The following is an 11,534-nucleotide window of genomic DNA, read 5'->3' on the forward strand; positions in this document are numbered from 1 at the left end:
CTGTGTGTGTGTGTGTGTGTGTGTGTGTGTGTGTGTGTGTGTGTGTGTGTGTGTGTGTGTGTGTGTGTGTGTGTTTGCCGTAATCATGTGTGGGGTCACAGCTCAACAGCTGGCCAATCAGAGCTCCTGCTGCCACATATGGACACCCAAAGTGTTCACAAAATTAAATGATTGAATATAATGTTACGAAATAAATAATCTTCTGAATAAATACATACAAAGTAGGAACTGTAAAAACAGACTTTTGACGGAAGAAATGCACAATTCAAAACTGATGAAACAAAACACAAATGAGCAGCAGTTAACTGACGTGAAAACAATATATATATATATATATATATATATATATATATATATATATATATATATATATATATATATATATATATGTATACTATGGCTGGACAGAGCTTGAATGTCTAGAGTGCAAGTGTTAATGAATAAGATACATTTTGTGTTGGAGTATGATAAATAATAATATCCTTTTGATAACACATTGTAATTCCATTTTAAAAAACTATTTTGAACTCAATATTTTAGGGCAGAATTAAGTAATTGAATAATTAATTGGCACATTTAACAGCTTTAAATTATCTGTATGAATCAAATGCTAATCTAATTAACTGATTTATAATTGCTAATAATTATAACTAACTAAATGTAATAATATATTAATATATTATAATTAAACCATTAAAGTATATAATTATTCTGATGCTAAACTCCATAGACCCTGCCACTTAAAAGAGGTTCGTTGGCTAACAGTATATTTCAAATTGTGGTGAGCAGATACGTAGTTATATGGTGTCTGTTCTCTTCCATGTGCTCTGTGTGTCTGTGTGTCACTAAATATGTCAGTAAGGAGCAAAAGTGTGAATTAAACATAATCGTATAAATTTAGAGCTGCAGGTCTCTATCGTGGTCGGGCCAAAAGATCCCGTGGCTTCTTGTTCAGGAGCCGGGGCGCCCGTCTGCCTGTTGGTCCCCTTTCATGTCTGACATGGCAGGGTGCAGCGTGGTGAACTCTGCTGCCTGGTGGCGCAGAGGACTTGTGACACTGCTTATCCCCCACACTGTGAGATGCCGACAGAACGGCACAGGTCAACTCCTCTCTTCTCCCTCCATCACCCTTGGTGCCAGCGGTCAGAGTGGACTCCCAATTAAGTGACCGTGATTCCCTCATAAACAAGGTCAAATACACTGGAATCAGAGTTTTAGGGAGGGCAGGGCACAAGTTTGGACCAAAGAAGCAAAGCGGAAGAGAACAAGCTGAGAGATGTAGCTGCAGAAGAAGAGCGACTGGGTGAGTCGGGATTGAGGAACTGGGAGGAAAAAAACGGAAAAAAATGAAAGAAGTGGAAAAAGAGAGGGAGATTTGAGAGACAGAAGGAAAAGGCAGTATTAATATTCACAGACTCCCAGCGCTTCCTAAATATTTTATTACTTCCAGCTGTTTGATGTTAAGGAGACTCACCAGAGAGCCCCCAACTCACAGACGAGCACACGCACGCACAGACTCACACTAATAAAGATGGATACATGCACACACCATCACAAAGCCACATTCACTAACCCACATGCAAGTAAATACACACACACAAACAAAATCTCACAACCGCAAACTCAGACACATGAACAACGTGCACAGAAACATGAACACCAACAAACACACACACATATCAGTAATTACACGTGTGTGCAAAACTTGTGTACAGTCCCAAACTAGTACACACCAAACCACATGCAGCGTGCATACATAACCATAACACAGAAAAGTAAAAGAAGAACTCACACACACACACACCAATGCACACCACTGACTATGCATCGTTCATAATCTGTCTTTCAGGAGTTCTGTCACGTTTATTCATTTATTTATTGGCTTATTTATTTATTTGTGTATTCATTATTCGTTGGGCTGACTTTCTTTTTATTTGCCAGCTCGGTTCCGAGGGGAGAGCGGGAGAACATTCATCTTCTGATGAGAGCAGTCATTAATTCAGAACAGGCCCGTCCCTCGTTCTCTCCCTTTGTCAGTCTGTCTCTTTCTCTCTGTCCATCAGACGAGCGCTCTCGCTGTCTGTCTCTGCCCATCAGCCCAACTTTCTGCCTCTGAGAAGAGAGAGCCTTTTTTTTATCTCAGCATTATTAAACCTCCGTTCGGTCTTCTCCTGCTCTTTGTCATCACTTATACCATCTTAATGCATGCAAAGTCAGTTTGTTCAGACAGCTGAAAGGGAATAAAACAGTGATTTAATTGCAGAGTTGTCTTCTTATCCTATAGCTGCTACACAGACTCTGACCAGGTTCACGACATTGCTTTTTAAAAGCTTTGTTTTGTCCCTTCCGCACCAAAATTTGAAACCAGTTGCATTGAGAAAATTTAGCCAGCTTCAACTCTTTTTGGAGTTATTTTTTTCTGAACATATAGCTTTACTGTGGACATACTCTCACACGCATTCTTTCGCTCTAACTCTGTCACTCCTCCCTCTATCTTTCCCTGTCTGATCCGTCTACCCCCCGTGTTCCCAAGCCTGTTAATCAGCAGATTGTTAATGAAGGCCTGAGTTCAAAGACACAGAGCGAGGGGGAGAGGAGGCACAGAGTGGTAAGATAGGGAGGAGTTCTGGACCAACTGTCTGTTTGTCAAAACATGTCCACCCGTCTGTCTCTTTGCCTGTCTTCTCCTCTGATGTGAGTCCCTCAATGAGCTCTCCGCGAGGACCACAACACAGCATTTGCTCTTTGGGTTTCCCTTTCATGTTCCATTAAATGTGAACTAGGAGACAGAGAGACAGCCAGAGAGGGGGAGAGAGAGATTAATTACACGTTTCAATAATGGAGATTAATTAGTATTATTTAAACATTGACAGTATCAACTAGACGTCAGGCATTTTGCGAGACACACACTAGAGTACTCACTTTAATGGGTAAATTCATGTCTCTCCGTGGCAGCCTAAAAGTCATCTCTTCACATTCTTTCCCTCCTTCCATTGCTCCTTCAATACTGTACATCAACTCCGCTGGCATCCCAAATTGTTGTTTTCATACATATCATTTCATGTTTATTCCTACCTATAAGCCTCGCAAGCTTGAAATAATCTTCCTGACATTTAGCGTGGCTGCTTTTCCAGTACCACAGCTTTTATGAAAGACAGCAGCACAGAGAAGTGGAAATGGTCAAGTTCGAAGCACTAACGAGTCAAACCCTTCCCCTCCCCTTCCTTCTGCTGGTGGATGCCAACACAAAAGAGGCAATACAAAAACAGAAGAAAAAAAAGCATTTTGGCTGTAAAGATGTCACACAGACCCTGAACACATGCCAGCACTATCCAGCCTTAGCCCCAATTTGAGAAGGTGACAGGAAACAGTGAGGGGAGAGGGAAGGATGGCAGAGAGTTACTGAGGAGAGTGTGAGCTCTCAAACCACACTCCAACACCACAGGCCGACTTCACCCTTTTTAACAGCGCCATATTTCCCCAAAATGTATCAGGCGTAGCACGTGATAGCCAAATGGCAGTGAAATCTCTGATGAATCCAGGGAGTAGTTATTCTCTTGAGGGAAGGGCTGTCTGGTAGAATCATTTACAAGGGAGTGACGATAAGATCTGCGACTGTTCAAATAACAAGAATGAGTCAAAATAACTTCATTTGGCACTTATGCCCCTTAAATATAAGGGGCTAAAAGATGATTCACTTGGCAGGGAAAAAATACATCTTTTTGGTACATGACGGACAGTTTAAAAATGTGGTCTTTGTTCTTATGAGATGAAAACAATTTGAGAAGCTAAAATCTGGTTGAAATGCTCTCGGTTTATGTAATTGATCATAATTTGATCATGTTAAGGGTTCACAAAAGCAAGCAACAATGTCTCCACTTTTAAATTATGTAAATGAATACTGACCAGCAGCAGTTATAGATAACACGCAGACAATGATTGTTGGGTCACTGTAAATAATATTAAGAGTACGGTCTGGACCTTCTCTATATTAACATTTCCCCGATTTATGATTTGGCGCGTGTTCCATTAATCCCTGTGTTCCTTGCATTTGAGATGATCTAGAGAGGTAGTTATATATATATATATATATATATATATATATATATATATATATATATATATATATATATATATATATATATAATTATTTTTTCTGTAAAGACCAGCTTTACATTCATGGCTTTACATGCCTGGCCCCTGACACTCGCTGTCCAGTATTATCCTGAGGTATTTTACTATTGAGCAGCTCCAACACTGAGGAGCAGCCTGAAGCTTCACTCCATCTGTGCAGCGATACACTACATTGATGTGAGGGTTTAAGATGTATACTGAAGTAACAAGATCTCTGGTTGAAACTCTCACAAGACGGAGATGAGGGAAGTGAAGAAAAACCAAACAGCGGGCATCCGCCTCACTCAGCTCTACAGGGGGCATTTGTGCGCGCGCATGTGTGTATGCTTGTGTGCGTGTATGTTGTGGGTGTTTGTGTATCCTTTCTCCAGCAGGACCCCCAGATCAAAACCGCAACCCACTCTCCCTCCCCATGCCTCTCTCGTTCTCTCTCTCTTTCTCCATCTCTCCACCCCCTCTCTCATTAAAAACTGCAGGCCCTGGCTTCTAATTAAATCCCACTTGAAAAGTCTTAAAGTCAGCCTCAGATTGATTCAATTTGCATTTCTGAACAGAGAACATTGCCTAAAAGGATTAATAAATTGGACGAAAAAAATTCCTTCTTTCTGCACCACGCCGTCAGAGCTTGTAAGACAACATCCAAAGAGAAATATCCCCCCTCAACAAACGGCTATCCAACATATGCTCTTGCTCTCTCTCCTGCACGTCCCTCCCAGGATGCCAGCAGAGATGGGAAGTGTGTGTGTGTGTGTGTGTGTGTGTGTGTGTGTGTGTGTGTGTGTGTGTGTGTGTGTGTGTGTGTGCATGTCCTCGTCTGTGGGACAAGCACAGAGTCCTCTGAGGCACAGTTGGGAGTGAACACACGCAATCTGACTCTCACTGTGTGTGCATGTGCACATTTGTGGGTGAGTGTAAGTTTCTATTTATGCCTGTGTGCGTGTGTGTGTGTGTGTGTGTGTGTGTGTGTGTGTGTGTGTGTATGTGTGTGTGTGTGTGTGTGTGAGAGGGGCGACTTTGTTGGAGCGTGCCAGAGTGCTGAAAGTGACAAGAAGGCACAGTGGGAAAAGATCCTTGCTCTACTGTCTGTATGTGCAGAAACAGACCACGACAGTGGAGCCATGCCATCGGCTAGTGGACACCTACAGCAACATGTTTGAAAATCCAAAAGAATGTAAAAAAACATCGCCAGCTAAGAGAGCCAGATTCAAGAAATGAGATCAAATGAAAAGAGCGAGGAAGACATTTTGAACGGACCAAAAACCGATTGTGCTGCCAAAAGAGAAGAGTAAACACTAATATGAGAATTTACATTTGCATTGACACAAATGGTCTGTCTGAAAATTGAACTTTACAGGCTCTTTGTGTATTTGTATTATTTGTAACTGTGGAACCCTGCTAACAAGATAAGAGGAAGATTACCTCTGAAATTTCTTCTGATTACAGCTATCAAATGCATTTGCATTTGCAAATCAAACCTTATAATTTGCTTATCTTTCGTGTGCTGTTCCTTATGTTTATGGTAATTGTTAAAGGAGGAGGAGAGGGGGGGGGGGGGGGGGGGGAGGAGCTCATTTTTAGTAAATATTGTAAAAAAAGAAATATGTACCCAAGGATTTTCATTCATGATGTTTCCTTTGATGAAAAACATTTTGCAAGACTCACATAATTGGATCTGTATTATATGTGTTTTGTGTATACAATTTTTTGAACCTTGGGAAAGTGTGATTTATACTGAGTGGACTGTTGGAACTGACACATTGTCACTGTTGTTATATGCCAGTCAAACTGGCTTGTATAATGGATGATGTACTTTCAAAGACTGCTGGCAGCTTAGTGGTTGAAGCATTACTAATTAAAAAACTAGAACCACATGGAGATTCTTACAAAGAGACATGCACACAACATACAGTATGCACGGCTTTATTGCATAGCACTCAGTTTAACGACAATTATAGTAACACTGACAGAAACTAGTGTACAAATAGTCCTCCAATACAACTAACACAGAACTGAATGAAAAAGAAACAAAACAAAGAATTCTACAAAAGAAAAGAAAAGAAATAAAATCCTTAATCGTCATTAGAATAAAAGTCTGTGAGTTTAAAGAGGAAAAGTGTTACTGTGCTGTGCTCAGAGGAAAGCACAACATAATTGTGATGAAATGAATAGACTGAGGAAAGTGGCAGAATTATCTGGCCCTGCTTTGTATAAAACAACACTGACCCCTAGTGATATTAGTTAGGACCAACCAGAAGGGATTTGCATAATGTGCATCGAAGTGTGAACCACTTTATATCTCTGCGTGAGGACGAAGGGTACTAAATATTTCTGTACAAGTGTGTTCCTGTACAGTATAGTGGCTTGTGTTTCTTTGTTTGTCTGGGTTTTTCATTTCTGTGTATTGTGTGTGCCGGTTATGTGCATGTGCGTTTATTCCTCCCTATATGTACAAGCATTACAACATCAGATTTAAGTAGAGAGTCTGTATACTGTGTGTGTCCATGAGGTGTGTGTGTGTGTGTGTGTGTGTGTGTGTGTGTGTGTGTGTGTGTGTGTGTGTGTGTGTGTGTGTGTGTGTGTGTGTGTGTGTGTGTTTTAATAACGGCTCCTGGTGGACTGGGGCTTCCTTTGATGCGATGAAGGCTGACAGGCGTGAAACAGGTCCAATCAGGCGCGTGGGCACTGCCAATTAACCCTTTTCACCGTGTGAAACCAAACATAATTGCCTGGGGTGCAGGGGGCCACTGGGCCATGGCCTGCCCAGCGTAGGCTGAAATGGGCATTAGCAGTGGTGCCAGGTGACCATTACACACAATTGAACTGCTGGGTGTTTCTCCAAATCACACAGTTACAGTTGCTACTCAGACGTAATTGGCATGGCATTACCAAATGGCCACATTTCTAATTTTCACACCTACACAATTCATCAGGAATATCTTTTCAGATATTGTACTGTGCCAGGTGTATTACACAACTGCAGGCAGGCATACTGTATTTCAGTGATATTTTTGCTGTGATTTCACTCTGGGAGTGTGTATTACATTATGTTTTAGGTATTAAATTCCTCTATTTGTTGTACATTTTGACACTATCATGATTCTGTTCTGAATGTTATAATAGTCTTAACTGGAACAAATAGTGGTTAGTAAGTTAAGCTTTGTGTGCACTGATAATCACATTTTATTAATGTTATGCTCAAGGCAAATACCCCACATTCTTAGTCAAACACCCACAACTAGAGCACTGTTTAAATGAAACTAGAGCAGCACTCTGTACAGCAGTAATGCTGCAATAATAATGTTTACTGAAATTCCACTCTTATTTGTCTTATTTTAATATTCTTGTGATAAATTAATGATCATATTTATCAACATTGTGTGATAAAATTACCGTTTTTTTTATTAATGAGAGATATTTCAAATTAAAGAGCTGTATATGAACTGAAAAACTAAATGTATTCAGCATTCTTATAAGCAATCCAGTCTCAGAAATGCTTGTTGGAGTCCTAGAAATAGTTTGTTGGGGATATTATATATACAATTTATGCAATGGCATTTAACTAATAATGTAATGTATGCTGTAATACATACACTCAGTTGCCAGTTCATTAGGCACAACTGGCTAAAACTTGCAGAAACACAACTGTCCTGCAATAAATCCCACCTTGATAGATGTTATAATGTTCCGTTTTTCAAAGGTGTTGATTCGACTTTAGTTTTGGGCACTACACGTTGACACCTCTGAGCTAGGTATGCCTTCATAAATTGGCAAACCCACCATATTATTATAATTAAAGACTGCTTAAGAATTCACATCAAGTTAAATGCTACTGCACACATTGTAGTGTGTAGTGAACATAGTGTGTAAATGCATTTCATGTTTCGGTATTGCAGTGGAAGAAATACCAGATAATACCAGTGATGTATTCAATATGCTTTTATCTGGGGGCTTAAACTGGAAATAAATATTTGTTAAATGTCAGTGTTCTTTTTTTGTATTTTTTTATCCCGTGCTTGAAATCTTTTGTCCGCCACGGGTCGTAGTTTTGCCCTTTCTCCATCCTCTCTCCTCTCTCCTCCAGCCCGCCCGCCTGACTGACTGACTGACTGCCCAACAAAAAAAAAATGTTGGCAAAACACCCCCTCCTCATCGTGTAGAGAGAAAAAAAAATGGCGGACAAGCGCTAAAATCCACACCAGAAACAAACACACGTTACACAGCAAGGTAAACACCCTCGGATACACCGAGCGACGTCCGCGTTTTAGCCTCCGCTGCAGCGTCGGGCCCGGGGTCGCGCCTGGCCGCCCCCCCTGGGTGCCGGCGGGCTCCCTCTCTGCTAATGCTAATATTTATAACCCAGGTCTGCGAGCTAGCGAACCGCCGAGCTAAACTAGCATCCCGGGCAGTGGGCATGTCTGTGTGTGTGTGTGTGTGTGTGTGTGTGTGTGTGTGTGTATGTGTGTGTGTATGTGTGTGTGTGTGTGTGTGTGTGTGTGTGTGTGTGTGTGTGTGTGTGTGTGTAGCCGAGCGTAGCATAGCATGCTGGATGTGGGCTCTTGCACTTGCTGCACGCGTGTCTGTTACACTTTCTAGAGGCGGCTGTTAATGTGGTGTTAGCTCGTGAATAACATCGTTATTAGGCATCTGACCCCAGCATGCCGGTGTGATGAAGGGAGTCCAGTGTGTCGGCTTTGTGTTTTTGGACAGAGCTCAACACGTTTCTGCAGCGCGAGACGCAATATGTCTGTGAATGTCTGTAAATGGAAAGAAAAGGACGTCCCGCGCGGACGGCAGCGCGAGGCGGTACTAGCTTGTGTGCTTTGAGATGTAAACACACTAGCTGGGTTAGCAACAGGAGGAGGAAGGGGTGCGCGCTGATCTCTCTCTAATGCCAGTCCTCCTGTCACTTTTTTTCCCAGGCGGGGGGGAAGAAGAAGAGAAGAAAGCTCAGACCGGGCCGCTTTAAATTGGACGCCACCCCCCTTGGCGGAGGAAAAAAGGCGCACTTCCATTGAAGAGCAAATCATCCGGGGAGGAGAAACGCTGCTAAGCGGTTATGAAGTTGTAAGGTAGGGTGCTGTTCATAGAAACATACCAGACGTTATCCTCTGACATTGATCTTTTACTTGTGTTTCTTTGTAAGCTAAACGTTCATGTACAACTGCTCTCACAATATTTGGCACATGGTTAACAAGTGTTTTTGCTCTGTGTAACGGTACTGTGTCATAACTTGTTTAAAAAAAACATATTTTCATAATCTCTAAAGGAAATCGACATTGTTGATTATTTGTATGTATATTATATCTCATGAATGCCATGTGGGACTGGAGAAACAACCCATTGTTTTGATCCATCTGACCTGGTGACCTTTTATATTGTGTCTGGTTGGTAATGCAGCTAAGTCCAGGGTTTGGGTCACAGGATGAGTTCCTGAGCCTCAACCCTTATCCACTGATTGACAAGGCATTTTGGAAACATTCTCACAAGTTCATTGCATGGGAGTGTTTAATTGACGTTGTGGGAATGACAACATTTTGAGACTGGTGTTGATTCAGTTTTATGGTGATTTGGAAGCTGCTGGTTGCCGCTTAATTGTGTTTGCACAATACTGAGAGGTTTCTAATATTTTGTCCCCTCTGATTTTATCAATTGCTGCCTGCATACAGTTGTCACAGCAAGGACCTCTAAGTGACTACTTAAAGTGTGAAAAAGTTAATTAAGTCTAGATGTGGTACATTGTGGGCATGATCCCGGGTCTCTTTGTTGAACTTGCCTCTGGTTGCCTCCCGTGATGACCCCCTGTCTGAAGAGAAGGCCTGCTTCAAAGATAACAATGGCAGCTCTCTGGTTTCCCTTTCAAATGCAGTGCAGTTAACATATTGTAGCCCAGTCGTGGGTCTGAGTACTCTTGGTTATTTGAGTTAACTCTCACACTCTCTATTAGTGAGTTGCTAATCCCTAAACATCAAGTTTGAAAATTTATTTTTAAAAAATAAAAATGTTTTAAACTTGAAGAGACATTTTTTACAAAAACACAAACAAGAGACATCTCCAGTGCATTGTCACAGTCTGTGGATGTTCAAATAGTATATTTTTGGTTTGCGTTCTGAAATAATCAATAAAGGGACCCGAACATCTTAAGAAATGTATAGTTTGGTGCAGACTACCCAATTCTTTACAGATATAAAAAGAAACCATATCATTGAGCAACACGACGGGGAACTAGATTTCCATTATTGCAAAATAACCCTTTTAGCTATAACCATATAAAACATTTAAACCTGCTAGATCGCAAATGTCAGAAAACCCAAAACATAAGTAGGCATTTGGTCGTAGAAATCCACACGGTCTGACAGTATATCATTATGTTTCAGCTCTTTGTGCAAACTATATTAAATCGAACCTGAGTCGAGATGCACCGATTGATTGATCCGATTCTAAGCTTGTTTGTCCATGACCGGTGGGATGAGCCAGTCTAATTTACACACACTCGCCGCACGATGGTTCATGTCGTGCGCACAGACAGTAATCGACTAGTTGGCCTCGTGCAGCAACATTTTCTTAAATATCTCATATTTTCTCTTTTTGTTCAGAGGAACAACAGAGTATTAATCTGAAATATAATCTTTAATTCCGAGGTGGAATATTCAAACCTTATACTCAATGTGTTCTATGGCTGCACGTTTTCATCAAATAGAAATACATTCTAGATAATATGGAATATGCATGCAAAATATTAAACACATTTCACCAAAATTGAGTTTGACATATTACCACACAAAGGTTTGTTTTCAATTGTAAAAGCAACAACAAATTGACCAAATTCATCTCCTGATTTCACACAGCTGTAACAAAGCTATTTCTCTTGTCTAGGCCACTTGTGTGTCGGGCTTGGTCAGTATTGGAGCATGAGGAAACCTGTGCCACAGAAAGGTAAAATTGCACTATGCCATTCGCAATATGAAAGCAGAATTTGTTCTCCAAAATAATTATAACAAACAAGTATTTATAGTAGCTTTCAGGTAAAGCTAGAAGTATGGCACATTTGAGTTTGACTTCATTCCAATCAATCCCTTTTGTTTTTACTGTGCAGGCAGATCCATATATTCTCTTGTAATAGTCCTGTAATGCAACCCATGTTTGGAGTAGAGAGTGTGGCAGATATTGCAGGGTACTGACTGATGTGAAAATTATCCCCTAGTTGAGAGCTTATTCTCTCTTGCTTGGCTCCTCCAGCTATAGAGTGGAAAGATGCCAGAAGGATCAAGCAAGCCCGGAGTGGACGGCCCTCCCGGGTGCTCTCACAGTACCAAGGTAAATAACCCACAGCAGCCAGTGATATAGGAAGTCAGTCTGGGGCGATTCTAAAAAGTGCCCAAGGATTTACCTCGGCCATGTTT

This window comes from Taurulus bubalis (genome assembly GCF_910589615.1).
Source record: "Taurulus bubalis genome assembly, chromosome: 12".
NCBI classification, from domain to species: Eukaryota; Metazoa; Chordata; class Actinopteri; order Perciformes; family Cottidae; genus Taurulus; species Taurulus bubalis.